This window comes from Bactrocera oleae, chromosome X, assembly GCF_042242935.1.
Source record: "Bactrocera oleae isolate idBacOlea1 chromosome X, idBacOlea1, whole genome shotgun sequence".
Taxonomy (NCBI): Eukaryota; Metazoa; Arthropoda; class Insecta; order Diptera; family Tephritidae; genus Bactrocera; species Bactrocera oleae.
In genome coordinates, this window is record NC_091541.1 from 29,941,459 (window position 1) to 29,965,474 (window position 24,016).

Consider the following 24,016-nt stretch of genomic DNA (forward strand, 5'->3'; position numbering starts at 1 on the left):
TATAATTTGTCAAATTCTGATACACCGATTCACAATGAAAAACGTCAAAATTTCACTTGTATCTGTCAGAATTTTCATTTTTCTATCGTTTGGCACACAGCTTAATATTATAATAAAGAAATCCAATTTAACATGAAGCCGAAATTTAAGTTAAGTTCGAACAGCTTAGGTTTAATTCGAAAGCTAGTCACGTGGCATTATCAAATTTAATGCAGTATTTATTAATATAAATAAAATTAAATTGTTTTATGTCAATGTTGTGATCTATAGTTTAATTTTTTGGGGTATTCGTAGATAATTTAGATATTTTTTTGTTTGTTTTTAATAGTTTTAAGTAATTTTGTTCATATACCTATATGTACTCATGTATATTCGAGCATATTACAACTTGTTATCAACAATATTTCGGATTAACGTTTTATACTTTTGAGAGATTTACGATAGATAGGGTATTTCTGACAATCTGTGTTGCTAGCAGTATTGCAAATAAAGACTGCATATTGCTTATGTTGAGCCAAAGTTATCTAAATATATATCTTGACATCTATTGCTGACAATAAACTGTCATTTTGGTCGTTTCGTCTACATTTCTACTGAAAATTTCCGGCGCATGTTGCCAGCAAAAATAAAATGACAGTGCCCGATGTTTCATGTTTTGTTCCGTAAACTGCAATGTACCAAAGTTATATACAAAGCATACATTTGAACAAAACATGGATAATAATCATTAATACCTATATATATGTATGCATACATAATATATGGTTAAAATATTTATAAATTATATAATAAATGTATATATAAAGAGAAATAATTGGTAGCAAATGTAAATATCTATGCATATATATAATAATGGTATTGGTAAATGGGCATTCCGCAAAAAGTACTGAAAGATTGAATCATATAACACATCAAATCTTATTTTTCCCAAAAATTTGTCGAAAAAAGTAGATTTCTACGTTTTCCATTGTCTTCTTATATATTTATCAAGAGCTCAAACATGCCCTACAACAGCTCGAACGTTCCTACCCAATGCCATTTCATAAATGATAATTCATGATATCAAATGCTCACAGAAAAACATTGCCAACCTTAATGGCAATAGATTGGACAGTTGGTTGGCTATGGCTGTTGCCTGTGGAGATGCGGTCTTAGGCAAGTACGACAAATTTTATGACCAATGACTATTTAAACTAAATTTAATTTTTTTTTGCTGATAAGACACATTTAATATGTATGTACAAAATAGTTTTTGCCGTAACTTTGATGTTTTACGATATTTATTTTTATGTATTACATTATTTTAAGATTTGTATATTTTTTCGGTACGGCAATTCTGTTTTCTAGTCGGTCGTTCCTTGCAATTTCCATTTTAATTATAAAGGCACACTTCGCGGTCGGAAGCTTCGTTGATTACTACGGGGGTTGGTGTATAAAGTTTTCAGTGCGGTAAATGGAGAAAACATCATTAATCTAATCCAGAGTTTTGTTTTGATTCTCGGGACGGCGATACCACTTCGCGTTTGACGTCGTACAGTGGAATAAACGTTTCGTTTTGCCATCTAAAATCGGATATATAACTTAGATACATATTACAAAGAAACTTGGAAATCATGTTATAAACTGTTTTAATTTTTTGAATAACTAAGAAAGCCATTTATGCACTCATATGCTAGTTTTTATGGACGGTATAATGAGGCAGATTTGGATACTGGTGTTCGAATAATAAAATAGTCGTGTGCTTTGAAGGTGGGTTTTTCTTTGTATAAGAACGACCGACCAGCTATCAGTGAAGAAAAAAATATGAAAAAATATTTGTTCTAAATATATTGCCTCGTAACTTAAAAATATCACAAATATATGCATTGTGCAAAAATATATAAGTGTACGTATTAACATGTGTGTAGTTTTCCACAATAAGCATTGTGATTTTCCTAACGGCAAAAATTCTATATATGCTTTGTTCATATAATCGCCTTCTCTTCTCGCGTCTTACCTGTATATGGTTGTGCGCGAATATGTGTGTCCCATATGTGCATCTATCTGTTTGCTACTATGCAAAGATATTCATCTAAACGTATAGTAAGTATGGGTATGTAGGTAAAGCCAGTATGACTGCAGCAGCCATCCATATAGCTCATTAAAATTTAGCATACTTATATTTACATCTATCTAAATATTTCTATATATGTACATATAAATAAGTACATTCATGTGTACATTCGTATTTTTAAATATAAATACTTGCTCATGTACAATAGTAGAGAAATATGTACACAAATAAAACCTTTATATGCTGGGGTATATACATATGTACGTATGCAGCTTAGCCTAAAGAAAATTTTTGCAGCGTATACCATCTAACCTGTATACTTTTAGAGATGGAACATTTGTCGGTATGCCAGCTTTCAGACGCACTAAAATTTGTAGATCTCAAAAAACTTTAACCACAAAAGTTAAAACCGCTCATCTTTACAGACAAATGTTTATATTTTGTTAAACATCTTAAAGTAGTTTTTGTTTATTGGTGTTGTTTCTAAATTGAGATAATATATGAATAAGTGTAGACATATCCGAGTTTATATCTATCATCTACTGTCTGACATAATCAGTGACTTTGCTCCCCATGTGTTATTACCAAATTTGCGACTAGATTAAGTGATAGGAATGATTAGTAGATGCGAAATTGTAGATTTTGTAAATTCATAGCTAAGCACACATTGTTTAAAAGCACCAAAAACAGTTAATTATTGGGTAAATGTATAGTTTCGGTCCCCCAACTAAGGTGGCCTCAAAAATGAATTTTTTTTTTAAATCGTCTCATTTTTACGGAGCGGAAAGTGAATTTTTTTAAAATAATTTATGTATATTTTTCAAAATTTATTTAACACACTTTGCACATATCACATATTCAAGTCACTTAGTTGTTGTTGTTGTAGCGGCAAAATTCTGTAGAATTCAGATCACTTAGCTGTAATAACCAGTCCAACGTGTTAAACATTTTCTTATGAAAAAAATATACTGAAGACATGTAACATTTACAATTTCCTTTGCGCCGCGATCTGATGGTATGGACGAATATCGGAGATCGTTGAACTCCTTTCCGCACTGGCGGAATAACCCTGGTCGGTCCAAAACCGGGGTGTTCATAATTCAATCGTGTCAAACTCCTTTTCGCTGCTCTCAACTTCGATGACAATAAAAGTGCACTAACATTGACATTTTAATATAAATTTCCAGAAACGTTTATGAAGAACAGTAAATACACTAAAAAACTTGAACAATATGTGATTTTTTCAAAGAAAAAAATAAAACAATTAATTTAAATGTATCACAATTGTTAATGCATATTAATAAAAAAAATAAAACTTTTTTTTTTTTGAAAAAATAAAAAAAAAATAGAAATATTAAAAAAATTCACTTTCCGCTCACGGATTTGTAATCTACGCGTAAAAATAAGACGATGTAAAAAAAAAATTCAATTTTGAGGCCTCCTTAGTTGGGGGACCTAAACTATACATTTACCAATTATTGTCCTAAATTCGCTGCGTCATTTTAAAGATTAAGTTTAAGTTAAAATCCAAACATAAACTTAATTTCAAATAAGCCGGTTGTCATGCTTGTAAAAGTTAAAATTTTTCATAATGTAGCTACATTATTGGCTGGAAAACTTTAGTATACCGTCTCAGGCTTTCGGAGGTAAAATGGGTATAGGCGGATAGAGGAGATCCTCCAGATTAACAATACATATAGATATAGGCGCGGGAAACTTATAGTTTTCGAGATATTTACGTTTAAAGCTGAAAAGGGAAAACTTTAGTTTAGAAATCCACGATTTCAGGGTTAAGAGGGGTATTTATGGTTAACTTTTCTTTTATATTATGCCCTTATTATACACTAACACTTTACTACAAGGTTTCTACATATTTATTTTATATTAAATATTTAAATATTTGCTTTAAATAAGCATTTTATTTATACAAAATTTTCGTTATATGAACAATAACAAATGGGTTCCATGTTGTAAGATAATAAGTGACCTGTGACCTAATGACAGTTGACATAATAACCAACTTGATAGCGCGCAATTTCATCGTTGGTATTGGAGAATGTCAAAAACGGTCATATCGCTGCCTTTCGAGACATATTTGCAAATGTATTTTATGGACTTCACTGACGTGTATGGAGCAACCCGATTGTTGACTCGTTTTTTCCAGTCGAGTAAATACATCCAGCATCGAGTATCTCCAAAGACGCGTTATTTAACATTTAACAATGTAGTTCATCAGGGACCGCATTTTTTCCCTGAATACACGTGCTGTGATATCGTGCCGATCACTTGATCTTTGTCCGGGATGCAGTAATTGAAACATTTCTTTTTATTTTGGATTACAAGTAAAAGTAATTAATAGATCTTGCCGACCGTAATGACGAACATACGTCATTCCATCTTGCCCATATTCTTGCATATAGCTGCATTTCCTTTGGTACGAATTGTATCACGTAAATGGATATATGAAATGAAAATTAAAAGCTCCGTTTCTAACTTGACGTACATGTCAACGCAATACGGCTGAAACAATCGACGAAACCGCTGCAAATAGTTGTCAGCATTTTGACGAATCATCAAACGGTATGCGTAATAATTCATCGAGCTAACTTTCTTCACCTTAAATTAAAAAAGTAGGTAAAATATTTCGTGTGTAAATTTTTAGCAAAGTTATAAAGGGGTGAAGATAAAGGATTTTAAATCGGTTGCCACTCATTTGTCTAGTTTTATCTATGTAAACAATCCTTAATCTTCTCCTGGTAATAAGCAGTGAAATTCTGTTTTTTTTTATTGTAAACCAAAACCAAACAATGTAAAATGTACGCCATGTTGAACTATGATATTGATAGAATAGAATAGATATGAATAGAGGTATGCACCGCGACCTATGGTCTATTGTGCCCTCCCCTAAGTCACAACGACTCATCTAGCCCCAGCATATAGATGAACTCTAATATACTGCTAGGTGCAATGCGATTCCTGTTGGGAAACATGGATCCCATGGCCTTAATTCTGCGTCTGCAGACTGCTGGGGCAGTCCACTAACAGGTGTTCTGGGGTTTCCGGCTCCATGTCACAAACCCGGCAGTTTGCAGAAGAGACCAAGCCCATGTTGGATAGACGCTTATTGAGCTTGCAATGGCCGGTGTAGAACGTGGCAAGCGGCCGGAATTTATTTCTCGGGAGATTGATTACGGTTTTCAACCGTCTGAGGTCGTAACCCCCCATCAGCAACCTGGTATGGTTCACCAAGGTCATCAATCTGTCGATATCCACTCTTCAAATACCCGATGTGTGGAAAGTCGGAAGAGTGGTCCCACTGCTGAAACCTGGGAAACCCGCCAACAAAGGGGAGTCTTATCGTCCGATAACTCTCCTTTCCCCAGTAGTGAAGACACTTGAGGCCTTGTTACTCCCGTCATTCCCCCACCACCTGAGCCTAGCAGACCATCAGCATGGCTTCCGTAAAGTGCACAGTACCACCACAGCACTTAGCGTCATAAACGCCCAGATAGTTCATGGCCTGAACCAGAAGCCACTCTGCGAGAGGACGATCCTCGTAGCGTTGGACTTGTCAAAAGCTTTTGACACAGTCAATCACGCAACGCTACTTGAGGACCTGGAACAATCAACGCTCCCTCCAGGGCTGAAGCGGTGGACCATGAACTACCTGAGCGGTCGACACTCATCCGTACTATTTCTAGGTCAAAACTCCAAACTCAGGAAAATTAAACAGGGGGTTCCGCAGGGCGGTGTCCTCTCCCCGCTACTGTTTAATTTCTATATTTCAAAACTCCCTCAGCCACCAGCGGGAATTTCAATGACCTCGTACGCAGATGACTGTACGATATTGACGTCGGGCAATGGAATCGATGGCATGTGTTCAAAAGTAAACGGCTACCTCTCCGATCTTTCTCGCTTCTTTTCTGCAAGGAACCTAACACTCTCCCTCACTAAATCCACAGCGACCATCTTCACCAATTGGACGAAGGAGTACAGACTGGACCTGAACATTTCAGTCGATGGCACAAAAATTCCGACAGTAAATAACCCTAAAATTTTAGGCGTCACTTTGGACAGTCTGTGCTCTTTAACTCCTTATACGACCGCGATAACTGCCAAAGTACAGAGCCGCAACAAAATCCTCAAGTCGCTTGCCGGCAGCTCATGGGGAAAAGACAAAGAAACGTTGTTGGCAACATACAAGGCAATCGGCCGGCCGGTCCTCAATTATGCAGCCGCAATATGGTCGCCTGGATGCAGTGACACGCAGAATAAGAAGCTCCAGACTTGTCAGAACACTGCACTCCGGACTATCACGGGATGCCTCTTGATGTCTCCAATCGAACACCTACATAGCGAGGCCCGTATGCTTCCGGTTAAGGAACATAACGAGCTCCTCTCCAAGCAGTTTCTGCTGGGATGTTTTCGCAGAAACCACCCCTGCAGTCGCCTGCTTGTAGCGGAGCAGCCTCCTAGGAACATCAAGAGGTCCTTCCTTGACTACGTCGACGACATTAGACAGCACGCCGACCAGACTTCAGACGCAACTAACTTCAGACAGGCACTGACCGCCATTCACAGTGGAGCCATTAACACCTTCACCGACTCCCTCTCAGTAAATGGCGTAATACGAGTCAAACCACCACCCATTGCAGACACAGAGCTCGAGTTGCCTCGCGAATCTAGAGCGACCCTCGCGCAACTTCGTTCTGGATACTGTAGCAGGTTAAACTCCTACCTATCCAGAATAGACCCTGACATACCAAACACATGTCCTGCATGCAATGAGTCTCCGCATGACACTAACCACCTCTTTGCATGCCCAACAAACCCCACTCATCTAACACCCCTCTCCCTATGGTCCGACCCCGTCGAAACAGCTCGTTTCCTGGGCCTTCCGTTAGATGACCTCGACGACAACGAATCTAGAATTTATCACCCAAACGGGGATTAGATAATCGTTACAACAACAACAACAACAACCTGGTATGGTGTATGCCTTGAAGATGTTGCCAATGTCTCTCCCATCAATATCGTATGCATATCCCTGACAGCGGATTCCATTGCTAGTTAGCAGCTCAATAAGATCGTCCAGAACTAGGCTCCAAAGTAGGGGGTATAGCACTCCACCCTGTGGGCAACCTCTTGTTGTGCCAAAACTAATTTTGGTGTCACCTACTGTGGTTTCAGCTACCCTGGTGTGAAGTACGGCTTCTATCCATCTGCGTACTGGTGCACCTTTTCTCTGGCGCTCTTGACACGCTTTCGTGAGACGTATTGTCAAAAGCACCTTCGATGTCTAGGAAGGCGTAACCAGAGAACTTAAATGAACGAGAAGGTGCAGGTTCGACAGCGAACAATTTGTAGGAATTTATCAAGGAGTTCACCACACATGCACGAGAAACAAATAACATTTCTCGCTTTTATAACAGCGGTGAATCTGTAAACATACGCTCTCTTAACATAACCAACCGACGAATATTGAAGAGAATATAATATGTAAGCAAAACTGGGAATATTGATATGACAATTGACAAATTATTCCCTTTTATTGAACTATTATTTATTTTTATTTTTAAATTATTTTATGTTAATTCATTTTTACTTTATTGTGAGTTATTAATAATAATTTAAAAATATTTTGATATATTTCTTAAAATCATTCATTTACTTGACACCATTATGGATTCACAAAAGTACAGAATTGTGTTTTGCCGTCGGCATTTCACATTCATGCTTCAATTTTTCTTTTCAAATGCATGTGTAAAAGTAATTATGTACGTAAATATGTACTTACATATATTATGTCGTTTGCACATTTGTATGTATATATGTACACTCAATTCTTCATGTGAAATCTCCGTTGACACATTTTTGCTTTTATGTCAATCTGTCGAAGAACTGACGCCACGACAAAGCGTTGTGTTGTTGGTAGAAAATCCGAGATGTGCCGAAAAATAAACGAACGTTCGCCGATTGTCATCATTTCCCTTGCCGCTCTAACAGCTTTGCCTACAAATCATTGTAGGTATGTATGTATTTATATGAACATGCATACATATTGACGAAGATTTTTGCGAGCCACGGAAAAATATTTTAGAATTGTGAAATATTTTAAATCGACAAAAGCTTTGTTGCCACTTTTGTCATTGATTTCTGTGTTTGCAGGGTTGTCACTTTTCCCTTCTAGAGGGAACATCAGAAAGATGTTCAATTTCTAGGTTTTGCCATCGTCGCGAAAATACGCTTGTGGGCAAACGCCTGCTCGGGGAGATGTGTAAGGCGTTTGCTTTTATGAATGAAATATATATATAATAATATATCATATTAATATACATACGTACAAATTATTAATTATGTAACAACTGAAATTAGAAAATTATGAAAATAGTAAAATATCATTTCTTGCATAATCTTTCACATTTTATCAATGTAGCATTTGTGCAAAAAAATCATATTTTATCAATTTTTCATCATAAAAATCGTTTATATGGCAAAAAAAAATCATGCATATGTGAAGTGGCATTTGTATTTTTTGTTTTCTCATTCATTTCATTTCATTTTTCTCTTTATGTTGGGAGATACGTAATTTGTCAGAGAACGTTGTTATAAATTCTCATTTCTGTTAAATAACAGCATATACTACAGAAAATGGTGAACTCCTTGATCTCAATTTTTCAGCCAACCAATCGAGCATCATAGAAAATTCAATTTGCACCTTCTCGTTGTTCTAAGTTTTCTGGCGTAACAACACCTCACCCCCATCTAACGAACTTCGGATCTCTGAGGTTAGCTGATACAGAGCAGTATTGGTTGACCTGCCTGCTCTGTAAGCATGCTGCTTTGCGTGTAGCGGTGCAGTTTTCAGTACCTTCGATCATATTTCGTGATCAATGATCTTTTCCATACTCCTAAGTAGGAAGGAAGTTAGACTGATTGGCCTGAAGGATTTTGCCAACGAGTAGTCTTTCCTTCTTACTTTGCGTATGAAGATCACCTTTGCGGTGCGCCATGGTTCTGGGATATATGTCAGCGCTAGGCTATCGCTCATCAGCCGAAAAAGGTGGGGCAGTAGTACCTGTTCCCCCTGTTGCAGAAATGCTGGAAGTATGCCATTCGCACCCGGGGACTTAAATCTTTCAAAGGAGGCCAAAGTCCACTTGATGGAGTCTGTAGTGAAGAGCTGTTTTGCGACTATCCAATCGAAGCGTGATGGCTTCCACTATAGGTTGGATCTGGTCTTCTTGACATGTGTCCGGGAAATGCGCAAGTAGAAGGGCCGCGGCTCTTTCTTCTGCGCTGGACGTATATGTCCCATCAGATTTTTTAATTGCTGGCAGTGTGTCGGTCTTGCCTCTAGTCAGAGTCTTATGCAATCTTGCTTCCTCTGGCGTTGAGAAGACGCTTTCACAAAACTTCCTGAAGCTCTTCTGCTTTGCTGACCTAATCTCCTTGTTGTAAGCAGTTAGGCTGCACTTGTAGTTCTCCCAGTTCCCGGTACGCTTGGCCTTGTTAAATAGCTTGCGTACCGTTTTTCTTAGTTCTGAGAGCCTACTTGACCACCAGGAACAACTTCGGCACTTGGTGGTCGTCTTTAGGGGGCAGCTGCCGTTATATGCCTCTATAATGGACTGGCGCAGACAATCTGCTCTCCAGTCCAGAAGCAGTGGCAGTGCCGTCTAGCTGCCCCCTCCCATTGACCCTTATTTCAAGCGTATCCCTAAAAGTGGCCCAGTCCGTGTTTCTGGGGATACGCCTGGGAGAGATTTGTCTGACTTCTACCTCTAGTGCAAATCTTATGATACGATGATCTGACATGGAGGGTTCCGATGACACCCTCCATTGCCCGATCAGCTCTGTCATAAGTTCGTTACCAAGAGTGATGTCAAGCACCTCCCTTCTTACACTAGTTACAAAGGTGGGTTCGCACCCCACGTTTACAATACTTGAATTCCTACTAATTATAAATTCAAGGAGAGACTAACCCCGTGTATTGCAGTCCGTGCTGCCCCATTCCGTGTGATGGGCGTTGGCGTCGAATCCTAGGACGAGAGGCAGGTTAATTCTCCCGCAGTATTTCACCAGGTTATCAACGGCCTCTGGAGTTGCTGTCACTGTGTCCCCCGGAAAGTAGGCCGCTGCCAGGACGAAGTCCGCTCCTTCGTTGCTTTTAGCCTGCACAGCAACCAGGTCTTGTGTTAGAAACTCTAAAATACCCAGTTGGTGGTAGAGGGGGTAGTCTACCTCCCTCTTTCGTTTCTTTTTGCGAACCCCCTCGGTAGATACCCGTTGTGACTCCCCCGAATCCGAGCAGTTGATTCTACTCGAGGGAGCCTCGATGGGGTTCGCTTTACCAGCGCCGGCCGCAGTCAATCTCGCCTGCTGAGTGCCGCTGCACGAGAGCATGTCGTCGTCATCGTCTCTTGCATGCTCCTCGAACAGCGCTCGCTTTTCTGACGAAAGGGCGTCCAGGAAGCTGAAATTCTGTTTAGCCCTTGAACCTCCCTTACCTGCACCGGTGCTTGGTTTGATGGTCTTGTCCTTGTCCTTTCGCTGTTGTTGTTGCCTTGTTGTGTCCGTTGCTGTGTTGTTGGTTGTTTTTCATCTTTTTCTTACTCATGCGCTCGACCTGGCGAGCCGTCCGGCCAACATTCATTGTGGGGAACTCAAAAGTCCGCCGCGCCAGAGTCCATAACGCGGTAAGGCCACCGTTACTTCCCAATGCGGCCCGGTGTTGGGAAGGCTCCGTTGAAATACAGCCGAATTTACCTCCTGGCTGCAAATCATCCAATGGGCACTGGAGTCGCATACCACCCTGGATTAGGCTTTTTGTTGTCGCACGCATGCGGCTTCTGCCAACCCGTGTGAGAGGTGCTGGCAGCACTCCTCACCCCGGTTGGGAGATGCCGAGAATGCCTTGCTACTTCAGCCCCTGCACCACGGCAAGGTGCCTGCCATTCGCAGAGGCTATGATATTAATACTTACCATTCAATGGATTTAATTTGATTAGATTGCACTTAATCTATTTCATCCATTTTCACTTATTTCTTTACCCTTTTTTTTTTATTTGTTGGTTTAATTTTTTTCATTTTGATATTTTGAAATGTCTAAATCAGCTGCGATAATGTTATACATTTCCCAACTGACAAATAGCTGGCGCTAAATCAGAGTCGCACTGGGGAATTTTGAGTAGATCAGTTTCTAATCACCTCGGTGACGAGATTAACAAGTGTCATTCACAGCATTTAACGTCATAAACGTTAATGACCTAAACCAAAAGCCACCCTGCAAGAGAACGCTCCTCGTAGTCAAACACACAACGCTACTTGAGGACAAGCGGTGGATTATGAACTACCTGAGCGGTCGGCATTCATCCGTACTGTTTCGAGGTCAAAACTCCAAGCTGAAAAGAATAAAACAGGCGGTGTCCTCTCTCCGCTACTGCTTAATTTCTACATCTCGAAACTCCCCCAACCACCAGAGGGAATTTCCATGACCTCGTACGCAGATGACTGTACGATATTGACGTCGGGCAATGGAATTGATAGCATGTGCTCAAAAGTAAACGCCTATCTCTCCGATCTTTCTCGCTTCTTCTCTGCAAAGAGCCTAACACTCTCCCCCACTAAATCCACAGCGACCATTTTTACAAACTGGTCGAAGGAGTATAGACTGGATCTAAACATTTCAGTCGATGGCATTAAAATTCCGACAGTCAAGAAACCTAAAATTTTAGGAGTTACATTCGACAGTCTGTGCTTCTGTCACTTCTCACACGACCGCGATAACTACCAAAGTATAGAGCCGCAACAAAATTCTCAAATCGCTTGCCGGCAGTTCTTGGGGAAAAGACAAAGAAACGTTGTTGGCAACAAGGCAATCGGCCGGCCGGTCTTAAACTACGCTACACCAATATGGTCACCTGGATGTAGTGGAACGCAGATAAAGAAGCTTCAGACATATCAAAACACTGCACTCCGGACTATTACAGGATGCCACTTGATGCCCCCAATCGAACACCTACGTAGTGAGGCCCTTATGCTTCCGGTCAAGGAACTTAACGAGCTTCTTTCCAAGCAGTTTCTGCTGGGATGTTTTCGTAGAAACCACACCTGCAGTCGTCTGCTCTCCTAGAAACATCAAGAGGTTCTTCCCTGATTACGACGACGACATTGAACAGAACGCCGACCAGACTTCGGACGCAATGCACTTTAGACATGCACTGACAGCGATTCAAAGTGGAGCCATCAACACCTTCACCGACTCCCTCTCAGTGAATGGCGTACTTGGGGTCAAACCAGCACCCATCGCAGCCGTAGAGCACGAGTTGACACGTGAATCTAGAGTGTCCCTTGCGTTCTTGATACGCTTGATACAAGCGGGGACTAGATAACCGTTACAATAACAATGGGCTGTCTCATTTTACTCTTGTGATTGAGAAGCATGAAGTCAAGCCATACTAACGCAGCGCTCTTCACGGGCGATTTCTTCTACAGTCCTTTCATTCGCAATATTTCGTAACCTTCCTAATTGACCTTATTGTGGGGAAGGATTCGATCGTCTTAGTCTAGGCATTGTAATGATGATTTTGCCACTCACGGGAACAAAAAATTTAAATTATTGTACTGTTGCAGCTATGTGTTATTATTTTATTTTTGGAGTAATATTCATTCAAATTCAAATGACAAGTACATGAATTTTGAACACATGCGTATGATTTGAAATATTTTTGTTATTGTGAATTTATGACTTGTTCTGACTTTTAATATAAAAAGATAGAAAGTATCCTATGTCTGTCCTCTGATTCTAAGCTGCCTCTCCACCAAATCGGTTCAACCGTTCGTGAGGTATAAATAGTGTAAAAAGAAAGTCGTGTATCTTTATTATATATAGATAAAAGTTATTTTCAAAACATTTACTTTCCGTTCACGGAATTCTCATCTTCGCGTTAAAATAAGGCTATTATTTTCGCGGCCTCCCTGGAGGCCGGTTTTGAATGTTACTTTGTTTGCTCGAGTAGCACATTCCAAGTCTGTCTACAAGTGCTCAATCAGATTAAGATCCGGGGACTGAGAACGGGAACTTTTTGTGTCGGGTCTTTGTCCTTTTTAAATATGCAACGACCTGAAAATCCGAATTTATACGCGCTAATATTTAAATTAACTTTTAACAATTTACGCTAACAGCTTTATCACGGCTTTGAAGTTTAATCGGCCTTCCTGATCGTAGCCTCAACTTCAGCGAATTCCTCTGCAAAATGCTGTGGATGGTTGAACCGCTTCTATTAGTGGATTTTTATATCTTCTGCAACATTTTTCCTTTCGAATATTAAATTTTTTTTCTTCGAATGTGGTTTATTTTGATTTTCTTCTCATATTTTACACAGTTTAACGTATTTTTCACAAACAAAAAAAATAACTGAATGCTACTAAATTTTTATTCAGACTAAACATAAATTGCTACTGAAAACTTAGAACGCTAGCAATAATAACAGGACTTTTGCAAAGTATGTTAGAAATTAGTTTTCCGAATACTTTTGCAATGTTGGTTTGGTCAAGTTTATACTTGAAGTAGTTTAAATTCATATTTTATTTCAAAATAAAAAACTTTTTTTTGAAGTAATAACAGAGTTTCCAAAAATATATTCTAGAAACCAAAAACCTATGGGTTCCTTTTTCTAACAAAATATAATATCAATATTTTTGTGAGGCTCTATATTTTTTACTTTTATATCCACTTGCACTTCACTTATTCGTTTTTACACATTTATTTCATTATAGTGCATAAATAACTTTAATTGCACGTAAACAAAAAATTTTGTGTTATTACATTGCACCATATAGTCGCCTGGATATAGTGAAACGCAGACGTAGAAGCTTTAGACGTGTTAGACAGAATACTGCACTTCGAATGATTACTGGGTGTCTCTTGAAATCTTCAGCCGAGGCCCGCATGCTACCGAACAAAGAATATAATGCAAGCAGTTTTTGCTGGGATGTTTTCGTGGAAACCATCCTTGCAGTCATCTGATTGAATCGGAGCCGCCTCCTAGGAACATCGAGAGGTCTTTACCCGATTACGTCGACGACCTCACACAGTGCGCCGACCAGTCTTCGGATTATTGCACCTTTTCGCGGTGGAATTTAGATGGAGCACGAATCAAGAGTATACGAAAAAACGCTGGTGTTGCTTCAAGGATGATTTAAGTTACTACTCACCGATCCAAACGGGGTTAGATCGCTGAAATAACTGACCTTGGACGGATAATATTCCGCTGAAGTAGAGCGGACTGTTGTGGAACACCAGTTGTTGTTGTTGTAGTGGTTATCTAGATCTTGTTTGGAGGAGAGCAAAAAGTTAACTGTCATCGAGGTCACTTAACGGTAGGTCAAGGAAACGAGCTGTTTCGACGGGTAAGGACCATTGGGAGAAGGGGGGTTAAGTGAGTAGGTTTCATAGGGCATACAAGAGGTGATTAGTGTCGTGCGGGAACTCATTGGGTGGTGTTTGGACTCATAGCTCCGCTGTGAATGGCGTTCAGTGCCTGTCGGAAGTTGGTCACGTCCGAAACGTGGTCGGTCGGTTTATGGTGTTAGTTCGTCGACATGTTGGGGAAATGTTATCCTGATGTTCCTAGGAGGCGACTCCACTTCAAGCAGATGATTTCGGCGAAAGTATCCGAGTAGAAACGGCTTGGAGAGACGCGTGTTATGCTCCTTTACAGGTAGCATGCGAGCCCCGCTGTGTAGGTGTTCGATAGGTGACATCAATAGGCATCATGTTATAGTTCGGAGTGCGGTGCTCTGGCAGGTCTGAATCTTCTTCATCTGCGTTCTGCTGCATCTAAGCGATCATATTGGGGCGGCGTAGTTGATGACCAGCCTTTCGCTTGCTTTGTATGTTGCCAACAACGTGTCTTTTTCTTTGCTCCAAGTGCTGCCGTCTAGCGACTTGAAGATCTTGTTGCGGCTCTGTACCTTTGTAACAATCGCGGTAAAGCCTAAAATTTTAGGGTTGTTAATCGTCAAAATTTTAACGTCATCGACGAAGATTTTGGGATCCAGTATGTACTCCTCCGTTCAGTTAGTGAATAGGGTGGCCGTGGATTTGGCAGGGGAGAGGTTTAGGTCCCTAGCAGCGTATATACCTCGAAATAATACCGATGATTGACGACTGCTCAGAGATATCCACGATTTGACAGTATTCCAAAGCTTGCTCACTCCGCGGAGCGGTTGCATGACTTCAGGTGCTCTAACCATTTCGTCCGCTTATGTTGATTTAACAGATGTCGAATCTCCAAATTGAGATCCCTTATACGGGGATCACAGGGGTCGACCTGGCGTAAGAAGTCGCGCTCGTTTGCTAAGACTGCTGATTCGGCTGAGAAGTTTGGGCGCATTTCATGAATTTGTTCAACGAGAATGAAGCGAGCAGTAGTAGAAGTGATCACCTTAGTAGGTAGTGCTTTGACGGTGCTCTATGTGAGTTCTGTGAAGACGACCCAGTTAGCTATGTTAAAATTAACGTAGGTGCGGTTGTCCACAGAAATATAGTCGGATGGTTTCTCGATAGAGATAATTATTTGCAGGTGGTCTGATGCTAGAGTTAGCATAGGTCGCCAGGCTATGCTGTTTATCAGACCACCACTAGCGATGGATATACCAGGCGAGCTTCTACAGGTGCCTATGATTCTGGTGGCGGCTTCGTCATTCATTGTGCGGAATGTCAAATCGTCTATTTGTTCCGCCAACTCTATCCCCTCTATGATCGCTTGACAGGCAAGAGTGCCATAGATCGTGGTGCGCCTAGTACCAATCGGTTCTCACTTCGAAGCAGCGCACCTATGTTCGGGTGGTATCTTTTATATTAACGTATTTACAGATAACTCAAGGAACCAAAACATGCTGTGCCAAAAATTTTGTCCGTCAGTGTATATTAAATATTTCGAGCTCAACATAGCCTGACCGGATAGCTATACCCTGTCATATATGTATGTCAGTCTGGGAGTCATGCTGCCTAGTTGAGCTCCGTGGGACCGTAGAGGTTCCTTGTCGGCCACTCGGCTGGAGTGTCGGCTCATTGTGCGAACTAGGTACATTTAGCACGGCCGTAGAGGCTGTTATCGCTGTATTGCGTAGGTAGCATGGGGTCACATAACGTGTGGACCATTCCCTATGTGTCTTAGGGCCTGAACAGGTCTTAATGCTTCAAACAGTCACCGACATTCCTTCTTTCCGTACTTACCGCCCGTATTAAACCAAATTTGTGATAAGTAATGCCCGTAGTTGCAACGCAGAAATCATTTTTTTTTTTTTTTGTATAATTTCACCAATGTTGCCATTGTTCTTTTTGTTTATACGATTTTTCACACATCTAGTTTTTTTAGTTATAATTTTTCATAATCCAAAAGCTCAAAACTAAAATCAAATCTCAAAAATCTAAAATCTTATTCAAATAAGGTTAAATCGCCGAAATAACAGTCCTTAGCTGGATAAAATGCGGGTTAATTTCGGCATCGTAGAACCGGCTGTTGTGAGAATTGGAAAATCTCATTGGTTTTCATTAGAATTGTACTCTTAACATTCGATTTTCAAAACAAAAAAAAAGTATTTCAATTTTGCTATCCAATCTATGCTGTTCATTTATGTATTAACTCTTTTTTCTCTTACATTGAAACGCTCAAGCAAGAAATTGCAAAGCAGATATGAGATTAAAAATTAATATGCAATCGAAAATGAACCTATAATTTTACATGAATTGTATGAATCTAAGACTCGATTTTAGAACGTCCTACCTGGCATGCTACAGAAGTCATAACCACCAGAGAACTGCAACGAGTATTCGATTTTTGTTCATACCCGGGTACTGATCCGTTACTCTGACTGATCCTGTCACTTTGATTAATGTACACAAATCGCACAGGTCGTCTTCAAACCAGCTACAATGAACAAGTTGGAATCAGCAGCGATCAGCTTATACATGCTTTTCTTATGAACGTTCGCTTGTGCAGGTAATAACCGAAAATGAATCATACTCATAGTTGTATGATTAAATCCGATACACCGATTTCCTCGTGTACTTGTACACATGTAGATGTAGATATATGTATGTACAAATTCGTTTATTAGTTTGTTAATATACGTATATATGTATGTACTAGCTTTTACCCGCGGCTTCGCTCGCATCGAATCCATCAAATAAGTATCAAATATCACTATAGTAGAAACGGATCAATAGAAAGAATATATTTTATTGCTTGGCTTGGATTACTTGCAAAATTTACTAAATACAATGAATTTAAAAATTTTAAAATATACTTTATTGAAGCAATACAAGAAAGATTAAAATATATTTCACTATAACGAAAATAAATAATTTTGAGATGTAACAATTAAAAATAAGCAATATAGATGATTAATCAAGGATATTTTTATTAACTATATTATACGTTTTCCCGTTGGGTGCAAATATGTGTAAATTCCGGGCATTAGATACACGCGAACAGGCTACATATAGTTGACCATGTGAAAAGCTTGACTTTTCTAAATGCACTCCTGCCACCTGTAATGTTTGTCCTTGTGCTTTGTTTATAGTTACGGCAAAGCTAAGCTTGACGGGAAACATGTTTTTAATAACCGTGTCGTACAGATTTTTATCTTCTTCTGTATCTGGAATTTCAGCGCTTATTATTTTGTCTTTTTGATTAGGAAGTAGCTTCTGTTTTAACCAAATCAATATGTGCACATGTGGTAGACCTCGTTTATGCCATTCAATGGAGTACATATGGCACTCGACGTCTCCAAATATTTTTCCTTTAGTCACAACGTTCAATAACTTCTGAACCTTTAAACGAAATACGCGAGCAACTATATCGTGACGATCAGTTGCTTTTTGACCAGCCATTAGTTCTTGAGTTACATTCTGCCACGAAGGATTACAGGTAAAAGTTACGAAGAGGTCAGGCCTTCCTTAAGTTCGTACATAAGTAAATGCGTCTTGAGTGTACTCATGCAGATAACGGGGACTGTTCACAAAAGTGGACAGCAGAATAACCATTTTGCCAATGTCATTAGGTCTAATATTGTCATTTGCGTTAATCGCATCGTGTAGATGTATGTAATTTTCAGCTCGTAATTTTTTCTGATTTAGAGAAATGTAACGAAGACGTTCACTCTCTACTTTAATATATATATCTACTAAAAATTGAGTGAAGCGATGCCTTGTACGCAGAAAAAGATTGAAGTCATGTTCTCGAAGCATCATATAATACGCATAAAAGTCCATACAGGAAACTTTTTTTATTTGGAATTGGCTCGTTCGTTGTCGGATTGATGACTGAAATATTGAAATGATATCCTGTTTCACCTTTACTGAAAATTAATGGATACTGCGAAGCGCCATCAAATTTATCAGTATCAGCTACGCGCTTTAACGCATTATTACGTGCTCGTAATACTATGTCTCAATTTGATGATATATTTGTCCTTATACAGTAAAGGTTGGTGAAAATCCAGGCATTCTTATCAATTTATCAACTCCGAAGGATGTCATTTTAAAGCAAGAATTATACTTCCTTATTTTACTTAGAAATCGTTTTGACTCAGCTGTGACACTAAATAATAAAGTTTTTAAAGTTTCTTCTGATTCACCAAGTAATGGAAGTGAAACTTTACCAGTGCTGCAGCACATTCCAGCAGTTTCATCTTTCTATTTAAAAGCATCACAATGCTGACATTTTTTATCCATTGAGCCAATAACTTCATATCTGCCAAACTTTTTTTTTTCAAAATTCAAAATTTTCAAATTTATTTTACAAACATATATAATCCTCAAAAATAATTTTAAAAATTTTAAAAAATAAAAAAATTTACAGATTTTTTAATAAAAAGTATCCTATGTTCATTCTGACACCTCCAAGAGTATGTGTACAAAGTTTCATGATGATCGGTTAAGTAGTTTTTGCGTGAAAGGGTAACAAACAAACGGACTTTCGCATTTATAATATTAGTATAGATGGTGTCACCCGATTTAGCAGTTTCGGAGATATGCACATTAAACGTATTAGGGGCGGGACCACGCTCACTTAAAAAAAAAAATTTAACTGTATATATATATGTTATAGTGCGAAAATCGGTTTACAACCACGCCTGTTTCCCATATAACACCGTTTTAAATTCCATCTGATTCTTTCACTTTCCGCTATGCAAATAAAGCAACAATGATTGCATCGGGGTAGAACTTTGCGTGAATAATGCGTTTAAAGTATGCCACTTTGTGACTAAAAATTGTCTAAATCGAACCAAAACTGTTCAAGCCCCTAGGTACTGAATATGTGGACCCCAGTGCCCATAGTTGACTTGTTACCGAAAATATCGGTCAATGTGTAAAATATATATTTTAGGCTCATATAATAAATGGTGTTGTCAGTAAATAACTTCCTATTAGATAGGATACATATGTATATCAGAACAAAACAAGAAAAAACGTTAATTTCGCATGTACCGAAGTTAAAATACCTTAAAAAATAAAAAAAAGTTTCCATACAAGAACTTGATTTGGATCAGTAAGTTTGTATGGATGCTATATGCATAGTGGTCCGATCTGAAAAATTTATTCGGAGATCGTAGCGGGCAATAGAAATGCCAAATTTCGTGAAGATATCTTGTCACATAAAAAAGTTTTTCCATACAAAAACTTGATTTTGATCGTTCAGTTTGTATGGCAGCTATATAATATAGTAGTCTGATCCGAAAAGTTTCTTCAAATATTGTAGCTTAATAGTATAATATAGTAGTCTGATCTGAAATGTTTCTTCAAATATTGTAGCGTTACTTTTGGCAATATTCTATGCCAAATTTCGTGAAGATACCTAATCAAGTAAAAAATTTTGCGAGACAAGGACTTGATCGACGATCAAAAGATCGTTCAGTTTTTATGGCATGCTATAGTGGTCCGATATCGGCGTTTCCAACAAATGAGCGGCTTCTTTGAGAGAAAAGGACGTGTGAAAAATTTCAGAGCGATATTCGAAAAACTGAGGGACTAGATCGCATATATACAGAAGTACAGACGGACATAGATAGCTAAATCGATCCAGCTCGTCACGCTTAATTTCTATATACATTTTATAGAGCCTTCAAAGTTCTCTTGGCAAACGTAATAATGTTTAAGGTATAAAATATACGCTTTTTAGGAGCTTATTGAGAGAAAACAAACACGGAAGATATACCAAAACGAAAGCATACAGAATACACAATTTTTCTAACCGCAATACAATTGCTAAGTAAATATCCCATGATCTCTACTAAATATACTCGGCAAATAAGCGAAATCTTATCATAGTGATGGTTTTCTTTGAGTAACATCATATCCAAATTGATTATTCACTTAATTTTTAATTGGATGTATCCCTCATTTATTCCCTACCAAGCTTTTGAGATGATTACCCTTCATTTAGAAATATAGAAAATTATAACTTGTATTACCATTCAGAAATACTAGTGGCAGTACAACAAATGCATGACAGTTTAAAAGATAAAAGGATATTTTTTAATAAGGATTTAATTACATACAAAACTTAAACTTAAAAAAAGCACCTTCATCTCATAACATTTTCTTTTCTTGATGAAAATATATTCTCTTTATATGACAACATTATATACATATATGCTCCAATATTCAATTTTTTACATGAAAAAAGAACAAAAAATGCCAACCAACTTCTTCACTATTTATTATTATTATTATTGCGCTTAACATAATTGACCGATTCATTATGATTCATAGAAAAACTTTATTCAAAAAAATAACTATCAAAAACGATAAATAAACATCCGCCGGCCAACTCTTTCCCCTAAATTTTGAAAAAGGGCAGAAAATGTCGCAGTTTTTCCAAGTTATAAGGCAACATTCTGAGAAAAAGAAACAAACGAACATAAAAAAATGTTGAGAAAAGAGGACGCAAGACAGCCCGAGCATAGGCCAGATTAAAAGCAAACTTTTTGGGAGAAAAGAAGCTATCAGTCTTCCAATTTTTTTTTCAAGAATCTGAAAAAATTACCATTAACACTTTCAGTTTTAAAAAGGCACAAAACCGACTTAAATATGATTGTCTTGTTTGCATTCCATACTTGTTGATTTAATACATCTTGAAGAAATATTTTTGTGTGGCAACCTTGTATTTCTTGTATGTATGGATATAGTTTACCAATATGTATAGGAATAAATATTTCTACATATAAGTTTGTGTATACATTAAAAATGTGTATGTTGACTGTCCGATTGTATACATCATGTAGAAGAATCGATGAGATCTTTTAAAATCGACTCACATCCTAACACTAAATGTACCTAAACTTCACACACAATAGCTGTTGTCAATGCAGGCATGCATGGGTATATGCAATTAGGACTAAACGTGCATACGAATCGACATAAATGTATTTATGTGCATATATACAAACAAAAGTAAGTGCACCTATGTACTTTCCCAGATTTGCAGGCATATGCCTCATGAATTCATGCATACATACAAGTTGAAAACTAGTTCAGCTCTAGTATACAATTGCATCTTTAGAATTATTATTAAACCCTGAACAGGGTTAATTAAGTTTGCCACGAAGTTTGTAACAACCAGAAGAAAACGTCGGAGGCCATATCTGTCGGTCCTTCTATATTCCCCCTGGGGGTAGGGGTAAGAATTTACCCGCGGTAAGGCATGCCTGTCGTAAAAGGCGACTAAAAGCCAAATGCACTATGACTGTTAATTTATTTTGCCCAGAATTAGCATAGTAAATTATGTCAGATATAGTGCTATAATACTCAGCTTGAACTGATATTATAGACTTTAAATGAGATTCCAAATAAAAAGACATTTGAAGTTCAAGCGACAAATATCACCAGTCATTGAGTAATGGGTAGCTCAACTGGCAGTAGCTTCGGCTACACAGTCTTACCGGAGACTCAACTCTGGTACCACGGGGAGCAGAATGCCCTTGGACTTCGGTTCAATCTGTTCATTGGGATCGGCCCTTTGAGGAGTATCGTGGTGGCTGTGGTTTAAACCTAAATGCTAGAAGAACTGAATTTCAGTTCGAAAAAAGAAGTTGCACAAGCAACTGGGTTCCGTACCCGAAAACGGAAGACGTTTTAGGTCGGCCTCGAATCCTACCAAGATGGTCGGTGTTCCCCTACACACTGGCCACTGGTAATCAAATTAATACTTGCAAAAAGCTCGTATTATTTGGGGCGCTTATCAACGCATTGTTTTTATACGTTGTGCTTTGGAGCACCGTGAGGTAAGGCCGTCGACGGCAGGTACTCACGTAAAACACATCGGACGTTGTCCTTCTATATTCCACTAGTCCGAATGCCGAACAGTTAGGGTAGTTTGATAGGTTTGCGCGTGAATTGTTTTGGCGGCGGACACAATTAGCTGAAAATAGGGGTTAGATATCTTGTTTGAAATATATATGAATTGGATGAGGGGTAAGGGTTTAATTCCTAGTCACCAGTACAGAGCAGTATGGAAGCTCAACTGGTAGTAGCTTCGGCTACGAGGTCTGACCGGAGACTTAATTCTGGCACCACGGGGAGCAGGGGCCCTTTTAGTTCGCTCCAACCTGCTCATGCGGACTGGCCCTTCGGGGAGTATAGTGGTGGTTGTGGTTGATGCCCAAATGCGGGAAGAGTGTTTTGATCACTCAATCTGGAGTTGCACTGCAACCGGGTGCCGGACCCAAAGTACGGCAGAGGTTTTAGACAGGCCTCGAACTCCAGCAAGGTGTGTAGTATGTCCATTCCACACTACCAATCGGTACTGAAAAATGCCTGGCATTATCGGGGCGCTGATCAACGCATTGTATTGATACGCTGTGCTTTTGAGCACCGTGAGATAAGGCCGTCGACAGTAGGTACTCACGTAAAACACAAAGCACGTTGTCTCTCTATGTTCCCCCTGCGGGTAGGGGTAAGAATTTACCCGCGGTAAGGCATGCCTGTCGTAAGAGGCGACTAAAAGCCAAATGCACTATGACTGTTATTTTACCTTGCCTAGAAATATCAGCATAGTAATGATGTCAGAAATAGTGCTATAATACTCAGCTTGAACTGATATTATAGACTTTAAATGAGATTCCAAATAAAAAGACATTTGAAGTTCAAGCGACAAATGTCACCAGTCATTGAGTATTGGGTTGCTCAACTGGCAGTAGCTTCGGCTACACAGTCTTACCGGAGACTCAACTCGGGTACCACGGGGAGCAGAATGCCCTTGGACTTCGGTTCAATCTGTTCATTGGGTTCGGCCCTTTGGGGAGTATCGTGGTGGCTGTGGTTTAAACCTAAATGCTGGAAGAACTGAATTTCAGTTCGAAAAAAGAAGTTGCACAAGCAACTGGGTTCCGTACGCGAAAACGGAAGAGGTTTTAGGTCGGCCTCGAATCCTACCAAGATGGTCGGTGTGTCCCTACACACTGGCCACTGGTAACCAAATTAATACTTGCAAAAAGCTCGTATTATTTGGGGAGCTGATCAACGCATTGTTTTGATACGTTGTGCTTTTGAGCACCGTGAGGTAAGGCCGTCGCCGGCAGGTACTCACGTTAAACACACCGGACGTTGTCCTTCTATATATACGGCATATGTCCGCCATAAAAACTGACCGCTCAAAATCAAGATAATAACGATCTTTTTACACCCTATTATATAAATGCACCAGTAAAGGGTATTATAGCTTTGCTGCGATGAAAGTTAACGTTTTTTTTGTTTTTTTTTTTTTTGATACAAATAACTGCCAAGCTACCGAAAGTTTGTGGCATTGACTCTATATTTATTACACCAAATGTTTTATCGCAAGGGCAAAAATAATCATTATTATATAATATTCTGGGTTCTTCGGAGCGACCATTATGTACATTCATAACTCAGCGCGACTCAAACATGTAAAAATTATTGTCTGAAGT

The 24,016-nt window shown here is 39.0% G+C and overlaps 1 protein-coding gene and 1 long non-coding RNA gene across 6 annotated transcripts in view; one reads left to right on the forward strand and one right to left on the reverse strand.

Annotated features, from left to right (window-relative positions):
• Positions 1-1,246: 1,246 nt before the first annotated feature.
• LOC118681735 (uncharacterized) lies at positions 1,247-2,101 on the reverse strand. Its single transcript, XR_004977474.2, has 2 exons — positions 1,997-2,101; positions 1,247-1,562 (listed from the first exon to the last, which is right to left on the reverse strand). It is a non-coding gene; the product is annotated as an uncharacterized lncRNA (long non-coding RNA).
• Tdg (Thymine DNA glycosylase) overlaps positions 1,559-24,016 on the forward strand; it is a 67,352-nt gene continuing 44,894 nt past the window's right edge. For 2 of the 5 annotated variants that reach the window (XM_014239534.3, XM_014239535.3), the window contains exon 1: positions 1,944-2,082. The gene's annotated coding sequence lies outside the window, so the exon portion shown is untranslated. Of the gene's footprint in view, positions 1,750-1,943; positions 2,093-24,016 lie in introns of those variants that run through there. The other 3 variants (XM_036367578.2, XM_070112699.1, XM_036367542.2) reach the window with 3 other exon arrangements.